This window comes from Parasteatoda tepidariorum, chromosome 11, assembly GCF_982258835.1.
Source record: "Parasteatoda tepidariorum strain Cologne lab strain chromosome 11, Ptep-v5.0, whole genome shotgun sequence".
Classification (NCBI taxonomy): domain Eukaryota; kingdom Metazoa; phylum Arthropoda; class Arachnida; order Araneae; family Theridiidae; genus Parasteatoda; species Parasteatoda tepidariorum.
This window is the reverse complement of record NC_141765.1, coordinates 37,675,399-37,691,558: the sequence shown is the minus strand read 5'-3', so window position 1 is coordinate 37,691,558 and position 16,160 is coordinate 37,675,399. Positions and strand designations below refer to the sequence as shown.

Genomic DNA, 16,160 nt, shown 5'->3' with positions numbered 1-16,160 from the left:
CTTTGTGCTACTTGTATGTTTGATTTACAAACTAATTTTGCTTTGAAAATTAATGTATATATCATTCTAAATTAGTTATTCTTACTTTATATTATATCGTATTAATACATTTACTTACTCTTTATGTTATCTTTGTGCTACTTGTATGTTTGATTTACAAACTAATTTTGTTTTGAAAATTAATGTATATATCATTCTAAATTAGTTATTCTTACTTTATATTATATTGTATTAATACATTTGCTTACTCTTTATGTTATCTTTGTGCTACTTGTATGTTTGATTTACAAACTAATTTTGCTTTGAAAATTAATGTATACATCATTCTAAATTAGTTATTCTTACTTTATATTATATCGTATTAATATATTTACTTACTCCGATGTGCATCTGATTTTACCATTATAATAAATTTTAGTGTTACTGAATGCATGGAACATTATTTAGGTGTAAAGTAGTTGCAACCTTTTTAGTGCACGTGCATTCAACTTTTTTTTTCATTTTTTTATTACTTTACGCATTTTACACTTTGTTCATACTAAAAACCCTTAATAAATATTTTTTTAGAATCTTTTTAAAATATAAAAAAAAACAATGTACCTTAATAGTCACACGTTAATATTTAAGTGAGAAAGAATTAAAACGTGTTGGAATTTTGACCAATCACTGTCAATCAAAATAGAAAGAAACTGGGTTTGCTTAAAAACCCTTCACAAAATTATGATCCCAAAAAGGAACTTTTTACAAAATTCCAAACTACTTAAATATACCTCTCTAAAAACTCAAAATTCTGCACCTTTAATTTTTCGGTTTAAAGTCTTAGCTATACTTTATATACGTGGATATTACAGTAAAATCATATCCTTCAGAAAATAAAATCTTTGCCTTTTTATAAAAAATAATTTTCACAGAGTTCTATGTTGATTTTTACAAAATTTGAAATTATTTTCCCAAAAATCCAAATTCCGGACCGACCTCGGAATCACTATTAAGTTTAATACGAACAAAGGAGAAAATAAAATTATCCAAAACCGATATACTCATAAAAACCATTTGATTTGAGTATATCTAACATGAAGTTAGAAATAAGGATATATATATTGCAAAGCGAGCAAAGAATATTGTCTAAAAAACTGACATACTAAATCGGATATTAAAGAAACCTGTTGAGTAACAAAATCTAATCTCGCAGCTTACTCAATTTTATAACACAATTACTGTTCAAATTTGCTATACAAACAATGATACTAAAACATTTGCATAAATAACGAATTGTAAATATGAAATTTTTATAACTGACACATCCATATGTTTTCTCATCAAGATTTCATCAAAAGCTTTTCGTGAATCGCTTATCCAGCCTTTATTTTTTATTAACATTGCTCAAGGTAAGTCTTGTGTCACTATCAATTTCAAGTCCTAAACAATTACTTTTAATTCGCTTGAAAAAACCGTCTCCCAAATAAGAATTTCACTTTTCTGCTCGAAAAGGTTTAGTCTAGACAAAATACTTGCATAATTTTCATTACAATTCCAAAAATTTCCATTTTACACCCACACCCATCCACACACACGCACACCCACAAACACACACACACACACATATATATATATATATATTTATATATATATATATATATATATATATATATATATATATATATATATATATATATATATATATATATATATATATATATATATATATATATATATATATATATATATATATATATATATATATATATATATATATATATATATATACACACACTCTGTAACAAAAAAATCGACGCTCGATCAGGCTGGTATGATGCCGACTGGGGACGCATAGTCTTTAGCGACGAATTCCGCTTCCAACTGTGTCCTGACGATCATCGAAGACGTGTTTGGAGACGCACAGGGCAGAGGGGGGATCCTGCCTTCACTATTGCACGCCACACTGGCGCTCAACAAGACATTTCCATTTCCTTTGACAGCCGGACCCCTTTGGTCGTTATTAGAGGTACACTTACTGCACAGCGATACGTCGACGACATCCTAAGACCTGTTTTGCAACCGTTCCTTTTGTAGCGCCCTGGGCTGGTTTTTCAGCAGGACAATGCCAGACCACATACGGCACGTGTTGCTATGAACTGTCTGCTAGCTTGTCAAACTCTTCCTTGGCCTGCCAGATCAACAGATCTCTCTCCCATCGAGCATGTCTGGGATATGATGGGAAGGCGATTGCATCTGGCACGGAATGTTGATGACCTCGTTCGATAATTGGATCGAATTTGCCAGGAAATACCGCAAGAGACCATCCGGGAGCATTATCGGTCTATGCCACGCCGTGTGGCAGCTTGTATCCAGGCTAGAGGCGGGTCAACACCTTATTGAACTTGTTACTGTAACTCTGCAATAAATTATTCAATTGTTCTGAAATTTTAATCATTTACTATTCTGTACATTGTCTTCCTATCCACCAATTTTCGTTTCAATCGGACAACTCCTTCTTAGTGCGTCGATTTTTTTGTTATAAAGTATATATATATATATATATATATATATATATATATATATATATATATATATATATTATGATCTATGCTCTCAAGAATGACGTAGCTCTCATACATTGACAAAATTTCAAAATACCTTTAGAGCAAAAAATTGCGACACTAGCCTTTTTCTGTGCATCGCCGTTTTTTGTGACCATTAACGAGGAAAAGGGTGCGATTAAAACTTCTTTAAAAAAGAGAAGAAAGAAAATTATAAAGTAAACATTTTGTGTTTTTTTTAAACATTTTGACATATCGGTCCTTATTTGCTATTATCGGTCCTTATTACATGCTCATACTTTCTTCTCTGTTTTTGAAGTTTCTTATCGTTCTCTCTTGACTACGAACGAGAAAAGAGAGAGGGGGGGGGGACTTTCAAAATAGAGAAAAAATTGAAAAAGAAAGCATTTTATGATTTGAAAATTTTTGACAAATTCGTTCTCATTTGCCCGACGTGATCATTGTTTCTTTTCTGTTTTTAGAGTTTTTTTTTATCGTTCTCTCATGACTACAGACGAGAAAAGTGTGGGAAAAAGCATTTTAAAACAGAGAAAAAATTAAAAAAAAAGCTTTTAATGTTCTAAAAATTTTGACTTGTCTGTCCTTACTTGTCCGACGCGTCCGTTGTTTCTTCTCTGTTTTTGAAATTTTTTATCGTTCTCTAGTGACTACGAAAGAGAAAAGAGTGAGAAAAAAAGCTTTTTAAAAGAGAGAAAAATTACAAAGAAAGCATTTTATGGCTTAAAATTTTTTGACATGTCCGCCTTTACTTGCCCGACATTTCCATAGTTTCTTCTCTGCTCTTTAAGGTTTATATTACGCTCTCTTCTCTTTAGTGATCATGAAAATAGCTCAGCATAGCAAAAGCTTCCAGTTTTGAAATAGCTGAATTAATCAGTTTTTCCATGCAAAAATCTTTAAATTATTCAGTTTCTTTTGGCAAAATCCCTATGAAACTATTTATTACAGAATAATAGTAATAATTTTGATAGTTAGAATAATTTTAAATCATCTAAGAAAATTCAGTCCACTAAAACCCTCTAAAAATAAAAAAGAGCACCTACGATTGCTATAAATTGAACATTTTGAATTATGGTAATTGATAGATGTTAGATTGATGGATAAAATATTTTCTCCAATACAATGGATTAAAAAATTTAAATAATTAGTTTCTCGATAGCACAATAGGTGAACGATTCCGTTTCACGATGAATTCTCTCTAGTTTCATAAGTAGTGTACTACCAACTTCTGGTTTTTAAATATTTGAAATAATCAGTTTCTTTATGCAAGAATAGTTTATACGTTCAGTTTCTTTATGCAAAAATAATTTAAACAATCAATTTCTTGAAATATATTCCCAAAGACGAATTCCTTTTATCATACTGGAACCAAATATATTTTTATGCAAAAAATTATTTCTCATACGAAAAAAACATCATAAGAAAAAAGTATTCGTTCTCATGCCAATACAGAAACTAAAATCAGTTTAAACAAATAAAATAATTAAAATCGTTTTCAAAATTAGAATTTCATAATTACTGGGAAAACAGTGAAATATCAATTTGATACCTGAAATAATAGCGAAATCTTTATCCTATTAAAAACATTTTACAATAAATTAAATACAAATTCTTTAAACAAAAAATTTTTTGTACAAAAATTTTTATAATAATCAGTTTCTTCATGCAAGAATAGTTTAAATGTTCAGTTACTTTATGCTGAGAATAGTTTAAATGTTCAGTTTTTTTATGCAAAAATAGTTTAAATAATCAATTTCTTGAAACATATTCCCAAACACGGATTCCTTTTATCAGATCGGAAACAAATATGCTTTTTTACAAAAAATTACCTTTCATGGGAAAAAATATCAAAAGAAAAAAAAAACCATGAAAAAAAGTATTCGTTTTATGCCAAAACAGAGACTAAAAACAGTTTAAACCAATAAAATAATTAAAATCGTTTTAAACTTATAATTCACAGTTACGGAGAAAATAATCAAAGAGTAATTTCATACCTGAAACAATAATGAAATCTTAAGTATCCTATAATAATGTTTCGTCAATGAACAAAAAATCTAAAAAAGTTTATTTTACCTGAAATATTTTAAAAGAATAATTTATTCGATGTAGTACGAACTTCCTCCAGCAGCATCTAAGACCCAAGATTTCGCTCTGATTTTTGCGGACTTCGTTGTTTTTGGCAGAGCGCGAAACTAAAATGCACGGATCTAGATGTATTCTGACTTTGACTCCGCCCACATGCTACTCTTCTGCCAATCAGGAAGCATCATAATGTCTCCCAAAAGAGCAAAACGGTTTATATTTTCCTTTTCTTTTTTTTTTTTTTTTTAAAAAAGAAGAAAAAAAGAAAACAGGGCATTTCAAATGTAAAATTACCTATCATCTTTTAGAAGAAATGTCTTTGGTAAAATGCGTGGGAAAAAAGACTATATTTAAAAGCTATATTTCAAACACAGACAATAACTCAATTTCTTCATTGTAGTTTGTTTTTAAATATAAAAAAACATGCAAGTAAAAATCTTAAAAATGAAGTTGATGCAAGAAATTGTATGGGAAAAAATTTAAGGCCGATTTAAATATGCTCAGTTCGTATAAAATATTTGTTTTAACGCTTAACATTACATAAATAGGTTGCAATATACAGTGATTGAGTGAATAAACAGGGTATTTAAGAAGTATATATATTTAAAGAATTCTTGTCATAAATAAAGACAAAAAAGAATGTAGCTTAGAAGCCGAGCGATAAAAACGCTATCAACCTTTGTGGAATCCTTATTGAAGAAACGTTATGAGAAACTAGTTTGATTGCCTTGCGAAACTTGGAGTATTTCTAATAATCTCGTTTAAATTTTCTGTTTCCATCAGCAATCAAACAAGTTATGTTTTCAGTCCCGCCTTCCTTAGTAGTGAATCGTTAAGCAGTTTTGCTCTTTCCTTGCTAGATGTAGATTTTCATGCATCAAAAATCGGTTTTTCTATGTTATTGAATAAAAACATAATGCCTAGCATAAAAAAATAATTCTGTGCTATATTATGTATTGTAGAAATGTTATGTACAGTGAGGGAAAAAAGGAATCTTCCTGAATAATTTTTGATTAAATGATTGCATTTTTACGTCTAAGATTCACTCTTAATGCTCTGAGGTCCTAGCCTTATATACGCTAACTAATTAGTGCAGACAATATTTTAAATTAGAAATCAGTTCCAAAAATTTGCCTTCTCTGAATAAACAATGAATTTGGATTTTTCACTCACAAATTATGGGGAATAACCGAAATCAGTTCCAAAAGTTTGCTTTCTCTGAATAAACAAATGAATTTGGATTTTTGACTCACAAATTATGGGGAATTACCGAAATCAGTTCCAAAAGTTTGCTTTCTCTGAATAAACAATGAATTTGGATTTTTGACTCACAAATTATGGGGAATAACCGAAATCAGCTCCAAAAGTTTGCTTTCTCTGAATAAACAAATGAATTTGGATTTTTGACTCACAAATTATGGGGAATTACCGAAATCAGTTCCAAAAGTTTGCTTTCTCTGAATAAACAATGAATTTGGATTTTTGACTCACAAATTATGGGGAATAACCACAATCTGAAGAATATGGTTCCAATAGTTTAGGCTGGAGAGCAGGGAAAAGTTTGATTTTTTTAAAGTTAACTATACTTTTTATGTTTTTCGCTATAATTCGAAAACCTTTTAATTGAATCAAAATATTTTTACTCACTATTATAAAAATTCGGTTTGTCGACTGTAATTTTATATAAAAAGCATTTTTTTATTAAATTTCATTATTTTTATTCATTTATTTAAGAATAGTCAAAACAGCTTTTAATTGTAAGGTATACAAATTTTTTCATAATTTAGAAGATTGTAATTTTAAACCGAAAAGACATTAATATTTACATGGCTGAAATTTGATTGAAATCAGTGAAGTAATTTCGGTGTAATAAAATTTCAAAAAGTAGAATATTTAAAACCTAATTTCTCGAGAGCTATTTCTTTTCTATTGCACAGTGCATCGAAAAAAAAGAAGAAAAAAAAACGGACCACACTGAATAACTTTTGATCTAATGACCGGATCTTCACGTTCAAGGACTCAATCTTAATGGTCCAAAGTTTGGACCCCTTAATGTTAATTTTACTTTTGTGCATATTTCGCTATAACTGGAGAGTTTTAAAAAAGCTGCAAATTAAAAATTCTATTTCTCAGGAAGTATTCAACCGATTTCGCCAAAATTTTGTATTTTGCCATGTAAAATTAGATACCTTAAAATTATATAAAAATTCATATACCTTACGATTCAAAAGTTTTTTTTTTACTGTTATTAAATAAAATAAGAAAAAAATAGTAAGTATTTACTAAATTTATTTTTTGCATGGAATTTTCTGTGAATTTTATAATTGTGTGCAAAAATGTTTCAATTCGTTTAAAAAGTTCTCAAGATATGGCGAAATACGTAAAAAGTAAAATTAACATTAAGGGGTCTAAACTTTGAATGGCTCTCCTAACCAAACTTTTGGGGCCATATTTCCCAGATTGCGTCAACGCCCTATATTATTGGAGTCAAAATTCCGAATCCGTCGGAAAAAAAGGTAGGTTCATTCAGTGAAAGTAAGTTTTCTTGTCTGATTTCGTAACTTAAAGTATCGTCTGGACTAATTAGCATATTTGAGATCAAACCTCTCGAACCATTAACATTGAGTCCTAGAACGAGAAGATTCGATCATTAGATCAAAAGTTATTCAAGGTGTTCCGTTTTATTTATTTATTTTTTCGCACTGTGCATTGAGTGTCAAAGTAACACTACTCAACCTGTAACGACTGAATTTTGTAGGGCAATATTAAAGACAAAATTTACGCAAAAAGTTCCTAAACCATAGCTGAACTCAAAAATATCGTTCATCGAAAGCATCAATGTCTCGATACTTCAGCTAGTTTTTCAGAATACTCCTGCTCCACATTATAGGCATTGGAGGCAAGTACATGACATAAAGGCTGTTTTTGTCTCAATGCTTGATCCAAGAGTTCCCTTGTCTTCTGAAATGGGATCAAAATTACAAGGCTAAGACGCAAAACAGACAGTCATAAGCTCAGAAAAGGGTCTGCTGTTCAAAGCCGCATATAAAATTAAAATAAATAATAGCATTAAATCAACTCAAACTATGAATATAGCTCTTTTTTTACTTAAAAAAAATGCCTTTGATATATATTTCTTATATTTCTTAAAAATAGATTTTGCATCGAAAATATGTAATAAAAAATGCATCATATGAGACTTTTTATATTAAACCATCGTTTTAAATAGCTTTCCCTTATTAATTCCAAACCGTTGATGATTTTCACTTAAACAAAGAGTCATAAATTTTCAATAGTCTAACTAAAAGATTATTTTTAGACTTAATGGGCAATCATTCGTCGAAATAGTGTAATTATTAAAAAAAATCCCTTTAGACGATATGGCGCCATGTAGAGTCAGCCTTTCTTCTTGGTCAATTGTTTTTTTTTTCTTATTTTCTGAAATTATCAACAGATGGCAGCACAAATCATCAACATTTAAAGATTAATGAATTTGGTGCGAAGTATACTTCCCACGACTTTTATAAAGGGTTCAAAAGCTTATAAGAACGCAGATAACGAGTATAATTATTAAATTTTCTCCGAAGAGGCATTTTATCTGTGAGGATCATCTAAAAAACTATAATTTTTAAATTTGTAGTTTATTTTAATATCCATCATTTAAATTGATTTCTCGTTTTAAATTTTAATTTACTTGCCCAAACTTTCACAAACATTCGAAGTAGTTTATATTAACGCTTCGTTCGTTAATTGATTTGTTTTACTTTTTAAATCATTGCATTTATATTTTTTAAATTGAATTTCAAAGTATCGATGTCTTTTTAAATGATTTTCGTGAATTTAATTGTTTTTTGAGCATCATTATGTAAGTTCCAAAATTCCTGTTGTTTTTTTTAAAAATTGTTTTCTGCTTTGCCTTAAACTTTTGGATCTGCGAATTTGAAAAATTATTGTTTGGAAGTAAGTAGTATTTGTAAGATTTTATCTTTAACGTAGAAAAAGACACCGATGTTCATAACCATAAATTTTTAAAATGATAAATATAATGTATTTTACTTATTTTGACCAAAATTAATACAAAATAATGCGAAAAAAGTATGAAAAATGTGTTTAATGAAAATTATGCTTCAAAGGGTTGAATCCTCTTACGTTAACCATTTTCAAATAAATATTGTTAATTCTATAAGTTTTTAATTTATAAAATCTACTAATTCAAATTTTAATTTCAACTATTAATATTCTGCGATTTTATTAATTCGATTACTGTGTTTTAAAATGCAATATTTTTTTGGAAAGAAGAATCATCATACTTGTTTTTCAAGAGAAAATATAGCTTTTTTACAAATCTTGACTTGGGCGCTAGGAAAAATTTTCAAATAAGGGCTCCGCTCAAGTATATTGTTCTGAAGGTACAATTACCATATTGCAGAAGTTCCTAAGAGGTGTTCCGCGGAACCTTAAAGTGCCGTGAGTTTTTTTTTCCTACCTACAATGATTTTATGAAACCTGTAACTATGTTTGTATCCAACCAATAATCTATTATTTTGGCTAATTTTATGAAATTTAAGTAAAATGGCAAAATTTAAGAATATATATACACATTTTCCAAAGACCATACATTGAATAAATTGCAAAAAAAGAATAAGCATTTGAAAATAATTACATCAGTATTTGTCATCGAATCATTTGTATCTGATACCGATACTTGTAATGTATGTACTTACAAACATATACTTACCCTATTACCCATTTTCAATAAGCAATAATCCTGCTGTTTACATAATAATACTTAAAATTTATGCAAAGCAGTCGTTATTTTATTAATTCAACATAAAAAAAATTAATCCAATTTTTAAATAAAATTTTTTTAAAAATAACGATAAACTAAATATTTTTTACAAAATTTTATTTCGAGTAAATTTAAAATCGTTTATCAGATTAAATCCAATTAAATCTATCACTATCCAAATTCTCCATCCTCTGGTAACGCTTTAACTGCATTCTAAAAAATGTATAAATTTCAGTTTTTCTATCTCCTCTGCAAATTTAGATTGATAAGTTCGATATCAAAGTAAATCCAGCAATTACGAAGTTTTCGAGATACTGTGATATTGCTTTAACTACATCTTACTAAATGCGAATCATAGGTCTTTTTTTTTTAAATCTCATCTATTACTTAAAATTGATAGGTTTGGTATAAGATAAAATCCATCTAATGCAAAGTTCTCGATTCTTGGACAATGATTTAAATACATCTAGCAAACTATGAAGCAATAACAAAGCACTTTAAAATAATATTCAATTTTTTTAAGATTCAGTCTGCATTATGGGAAATCACTTTTAAAAAATTCTATCCTTCTTTTATATAAAAACTTTTAAAAGTCAAACACAAATTACATAATCGATTTCATTTTTTCATTATATTTTGTCTCTCATTAAATTAAAATCATTTACCAGATTAAATCCGTAAACAACTAAATCCATAAATTACTTTAACTTCTCCCTACTGAAAATAAATTTTAGTTTTTATAAACCAATACAGTATTAATATTTGTTTAAATTTATGCAACTAAAATTAATTTCAAAATTCCTCTAATCTACTTTTGAAAATAACAAAAAGAAAATGAGACAAGACGTATGAAGATTTATTCTAGCCTGTCAATGCAAAGGAAAGAACAATTAATAACTTGAATTAACAATCATATTTATAACTCTGAACGAAAATGTTTTATATTTGTAATAAGATTAGAAATACTACAAGGTGAATTTGTTCGCCAACTCGGTTACTAAGTCTTGCTCTATTTTCTGTCGTCTTCCAACAAAATATTACCATTTCATAATCCTCTTTGCTGTTTTAATTAGGAAACGGATTTAAATTTTAAAGACAAGAACGAGCCTTATGCCTTGAAAGAAATTTATTGATTATTTTCATTTGATAGAAAATAGTGAGTCAACTCTTTAAATAGTTACAAATTATAATTTGGAAAATAATAGCTAAGTCTCCTTTCTTATGAACGTTGAATTTTAAAATTAATTGTGAGTGTAAAACACCTTTACGCTAGTTATGGTGGAAAAAAAATACTCAGAATAAGAAGTCATTAAATATAAATCCTCAGAACAAGGAAAATCGAAATTTCTTTAGTGTAGCTTTACTTAACTACACACAATTAACTGAATATTTTGGTTGAACATTTAATTTCATCACACATTTGCTTACAGTTCTTACATAGCAATTAATCAAAAGTACCCAAAATTAATGAAATATATGTGCAATAAATCATTAAAAATTAGAGGAAATACTGTTGGACAACTGACAGTTCAGAGCTACCAACAATGGAACGATATATGAAAGAACAACGATTTTTGGTTGGACAATATTTTGAACATTATTGAGTTATTGTTTGATCGTTTTGATGATCAATATTACCAGATTATGCGATTCAACACCATAAGACCTTTTTCTTTGTTTTCTTTTTTTTTAAGTCCGAAATTCACGCCAATAAGTCCGCAACCATAAGCCCCTTGAAATAAGAAATTGAGCACTGTGCTAACGAAGTTCAACCCCATTTATGTCAAATCGTCATTGAAACTTTTGACAAAATAGTTCTTGTATATTAACAAAATTATAGAAATCATTTATTTGTTATAATTTTCAGAGCATTCATTGTAAAATTGATCAATTAAAATTAAAATTTTTAATTAAAACCTTGTGTTTTATATCAAAATTATTTTTTTGCGTGAATTATATATATATATATATATATATATATATATATATATATATATATATATATATATATATATATATATATACAGGGTGGTCCCGAATTCATGGTACAAACTTTAATGGTAGGTACAGGACATTGTAACAATGATTTATTGTATAGGAATGTATAGTCGCAAGTGACGCGGTGAGGCTTAAACAGGAGAAATAACGACCGAAAGGAAAAATAAAGATTTTATTGAAAGTGTTGTTGACAAGTGTCATGTTTACAGTAAGTGTTCAAAATTGCGTCCACCAGAAGCGATACATGCTTGACAGCGGTGGTAACACTTCTTTCAGAAAAATAAGATAGCTTCCGCCACTGAGTCTCGTGGGTAGTACGTTGAAACGTTGTTGAAACGCATATGGACGCGTTGCATGTGAATTATCTGCCCACACATGGGAATTGTGCGCATTAAAGACACCCTCGCGTGAAAATGTCGCTTCATCTGTAAATAGGCTGCAACGCACATTGCTGCATCACCCACTGGCAGAAGTTCACGCGGAGAGGATAATCAGCCGGATTCAAGGCTTGTACTTTCTGAAAATGGAAGGGGTGTAAGCTATTTTCGTTTAACACTCTGCATACAGTTTGATGACTCACACCTACGTCACGCGCAATAGTTCTTGTGCTTGACTCGGGTCTATCAGCCACAATGTTCAAGATGCTTTCTTCCAGCCTTGGAGTGCGTACAGCTCTTAATCGACCAGCGTTAAATCTGTTGACGTCGAACGCACCTGTTTCACAAAGTTAAGGATGTAACCGTTGAAAAATTCTATGATCCGACATTCGTCGATCAGGATACTCCGCGCGATACATTCGTAACGCAGCTCTGCCGTTACCATTTGCACGGCCGTACATGTAATGCATGTCTGCTTTTTCTGCATACGTAAAGTCACCCATCGTCTACGGCAGCACAATTGTGAATGGCGCTTTTCCCTACTGCGATGCATCATTTTCAACGGCGGCTAGATATCTACTGCCCTCTATCGGCGATGATACCAACCGATCACTCCATTTCTCTTTCTTTTTATTTCCCCGGTTTGCGCCTCACCGCGTCACTTGCGACTATACATTCCTATACAATAAATCATTGTTACAATGTCCTGTACCTACCATTAAAGTTTGTACCATGAATTCGGGACCACCCTGTATATATATATATATATATATATATATATATATATATATATATATATATATATATACACCGAAGAGCCATTACATTATGACCACCCTGCTAATAACATGCAGATTCAGCCCTCAAAACTGCTAGCGAACGCCGTGGCATTGATTCCACAAGGTGCTGATAGGCAGTCTGAGGTATCTGGTACCAAACACTCACCAACTGATCCTGCAATTCCCTGCGTGGCAGCACGAATTTGGTTTTCCAAGTAGGACCACAAATGCTCTATTGGATTAAGGTCAGGTGAATTTAGGGGCCAAGACATGACCTGAAAGTCACTGGAATGTTCCCCGAACCAATCCATGACGATTCGACCCTTATGACATGATGCATTATCCTGTTGGTAAACACCATCCCCCGCAGGAAAAACTGTTGCCATGAATGGGTGAACCTGATCTGCAACTATGTTCAAATAGCTTACAGACGTCAGGGATTGTTCTATGAGGATTATGGGTCCTAATGTGTCCCATGAAAACATTGTTCCTGGGCGAGCCCATTGTTATAGATGGAGAGTTGTCATAATGTAATGGCTCTTCGGTGTGTGTGTATATATATATATATATATATATATATATATATATATATATATATATATATATATATATATATATATATATATATATATATATATATATATATATATATGTAATACAATAAGTAAATACTTTTGTATTAATAAAAGAATTAAATCTCTTTCGTTTTCATAAAATGTCTTTGTTAAAGAATAAGCGTAGAGAGATTCTATTTTGGGAATTCAAGACTGAAAACATACCATTGAAATATAAATAGATTTATATTTCAAAGGAAGAGTTATTTTTAGAATCGTTCCCTTTTTCAATTCCATATAAGGAAGCAGAAATGATTTTCCTTAATGCGTAAGGTTACAAGGAATGTACGAATGTGCCTTTTTACTCCAAATCTATGTTGGTATAAAACGTAAGAGCGCATAGTTTTGCGTGTCCTTTTCATCATAATGTGATCCTGATAATTGTTCCGGGATTGTCCGGAGTCTTGTCCACTCCCCCTCCTTTTCAGGAGTGGGGACGTGAATTGTTATCGATACCAGCTATATTTAAATAAACCTGTTTAGAACGTCTGATGGCTTATGACTGCAATTATTTCAAGCTAAATACAACACTAATAACAGGGTTGGAGCCCTGTTATTACAAGTCGAAAGGATAGTTGCTTGCTGAGGAAATCTTTGACCGGCTGTGACTGCTACGTTGAAATTTTCCATCAACCCCGGAGGAGAAAAAAATCGGCAGTGAAAAAAACGTTGAAGGAAGGAAGGAAGGATGGCGATTTTCCACCCGTACTACTGGTACCTCGTCGCGCCTGGAATGCTGGAGAGTGTCCCCCTGAAACCAGTGAAAGTATCCCATCCGATGACCCTACAATTCCATAGTGCCACAAAGTTGGAAGAAACATCAAACACGGTAGTGATTCGACACCGAGTGATCCTACAATTCTTACTACTCAAGTTGTGAATTAAAAAGTGATATATTTTGTGTCTCTCATCAAAGAAAAATAGATGAAGGTCAAAAGAAAGTGTGAATGGAAAGGATTTACTGTAGATATATTTTTTTTCCTCTCATTTTTTTATCTGTCTCAATGTTATGCTTAAATATTTTAGTAATATTAGATATCAGTAGTAATCTAAATATTTTATTTTGAATAATGGAATAGAGTTAGATTGTATTTCTTGTGTTTAAATATATTTTTTTTTATATATTATATTGATATAATATTGTTCTATCGTGCATATAAAATGTTTTTTTTCTTCTCTTCAACGAAATTGATGAAGGTCGGCGTTGGAGAGTAGGTTGTTCCTATTTTATTGAAGTTAAATTTGAGCCTTGCTCTAAACTTTTTTTATGAATAATTCAATAGTATATTGTTATGATTAGATTGCATTTCTAGTGTTTATATTGTTTTTTTTTTAAATTATGATATAATACTGTTTTTATCGTGCATCTAAAATGTTTTTTTTTTGGAAAAAAAAATATGGTTCAAACGTCAATTAAATTAGTGACGGCTAACTAAATTAAGTTTTTTTTTTTAAACTTTTGTTTCCAAATGATTTTTTAGATTTAACCACATGAAAAATTAAATTGTTCAGAACTTTCTTTTGAACTTAAAAATGAAGAGTTTTCAAATAAAGAAATTTGTAATTCTCTTACTTTTTCGGACTTGGTCAAAACTAAATATTCCTATTTTAAAAAAAATGTGAAACCCAATCAAACGGACAGTTAACACTTAACAAAATTTGTGAGACTCCCTTATTACGATAGGCGAAATTTTTAAATCAGCAAAGTTTTTATACTTGATACTGATTTACCATATACTTTAGTAGGGTTGTAGACTTGCAGGGATTTTTGTTTGTTTATTAATTGTGTCGGGCCAGTTGTTACTCTATTTGGTAAGAGACTGATCATCTCTGCTAATTCTAAAAGTGACAACTTATCTTTGCACAGTAAACAGCAGAATTCTCAAAATGTTAAGGTTAAAAATGGTGAAAAAGATGTTTCAAAAAAGTAAACATCGAAAAAAGAAAAGAATGATGTTTCAAAAAAATAAGCATCGAAAAAATGAATGTTAAGGATGTTTCAGTAAAAGTAAACATCAAAAAATAGAAAGAAAGAATGTCCAAAAAGTTCAAATGATTCGAAGATAGATCTAGGTAATGGATGCGTTCATTATCAGGTTAATATCGACGAAAAAATATGTAAAGGGTAACAACAACAAAAAAAAGCAAAGGAAAAATAGGAAAAAGAAAGAATGACCAAGAAACTGATTAACAATAACAAAAACAAAATAGATGAAAAGAAATTTAAGTAAACAAAATTTTGAAAAAGTACATGTATCAAAGCTTAAGAAACATCACAAACCATAAATGTTGAAATTAAATTCTAAATAAATGACACTTGTTGTCCAGTTCGTTTTGCATAAAAATGTTGTATATTTTTGTGTGAAAAAAAAATTTTTTTTTTGAACATTTTAGTAGAATAGTTATATTTCATCAAGTAAAATATTTTTAACCACACAGAATCTTAAATTCTGATTAAATGACACTTGTTGTCCAGTTCATTTGCATAAAAATTTTGTATATTTTTGTGTGAAAATTTTTTTTGAAAAATTTAGTAGAATAGTTATATTTCATCAAGTAAATAATCATTTAACCACACAGAATTTTAAATTCTAAATAAATGACACTTGTTGTCCAGTTTGTTTTGCATAAAAGTTTTGTATGTTTTCATGTGAAAAATTTTTTTGAAAATTTTAGTAGATTAGTTTTGTGAATATGTTTAATTTTTCTTTCTGTTTAGTTACTAAATAGATAAATTGCATAATCATGTTTTTCATATTTTTGTCATTGTAAATAATATTTTTCTTCTCATAATTGAAAAAATGTTGTTTGTAGTAGGGAAAAAGGAACAGTCGTACCAACCTGAAAATTTTAAATTTAAAGTATTCTAAATTTTTTTTATTTTGGCTCACCAAAAATTTTTTTTGGGGGGGATGTAATACAATAAGTAAATACTTTTGTATTAATAAAAGAATTAAATC

At 29.7% G+C, this 16,160-nt stretch overlaps 1 protein-coding gene across 3 annotated transcripts in view; it reads right to left on the bottom strand.

Moving 5' to 3' along the window:
* LOC107438557 (uncharacterized) overlaps positions 1–4,783 on the bottom strand; it is a 55,549-nt gene extending 50,766 nt beyond the window's left edge. For 2 of the 3 annotated variants that reach the window (XM_071187630.2, XM_071187632.2), the window contains exon 1: positions 4,635–4,783. The gene's annotated coding sequence lies outside the window, so the exon portion shown is untranslated. Of the gene's footprint in view, positions 1–4,555 lie in introns of all 3 variants that reach the window. The other variant, XM_071187631.2, reaches the window with a different exon arrangement.
* Positions 4,784–16,160: the final 11,377 nt, after the last annotated feature.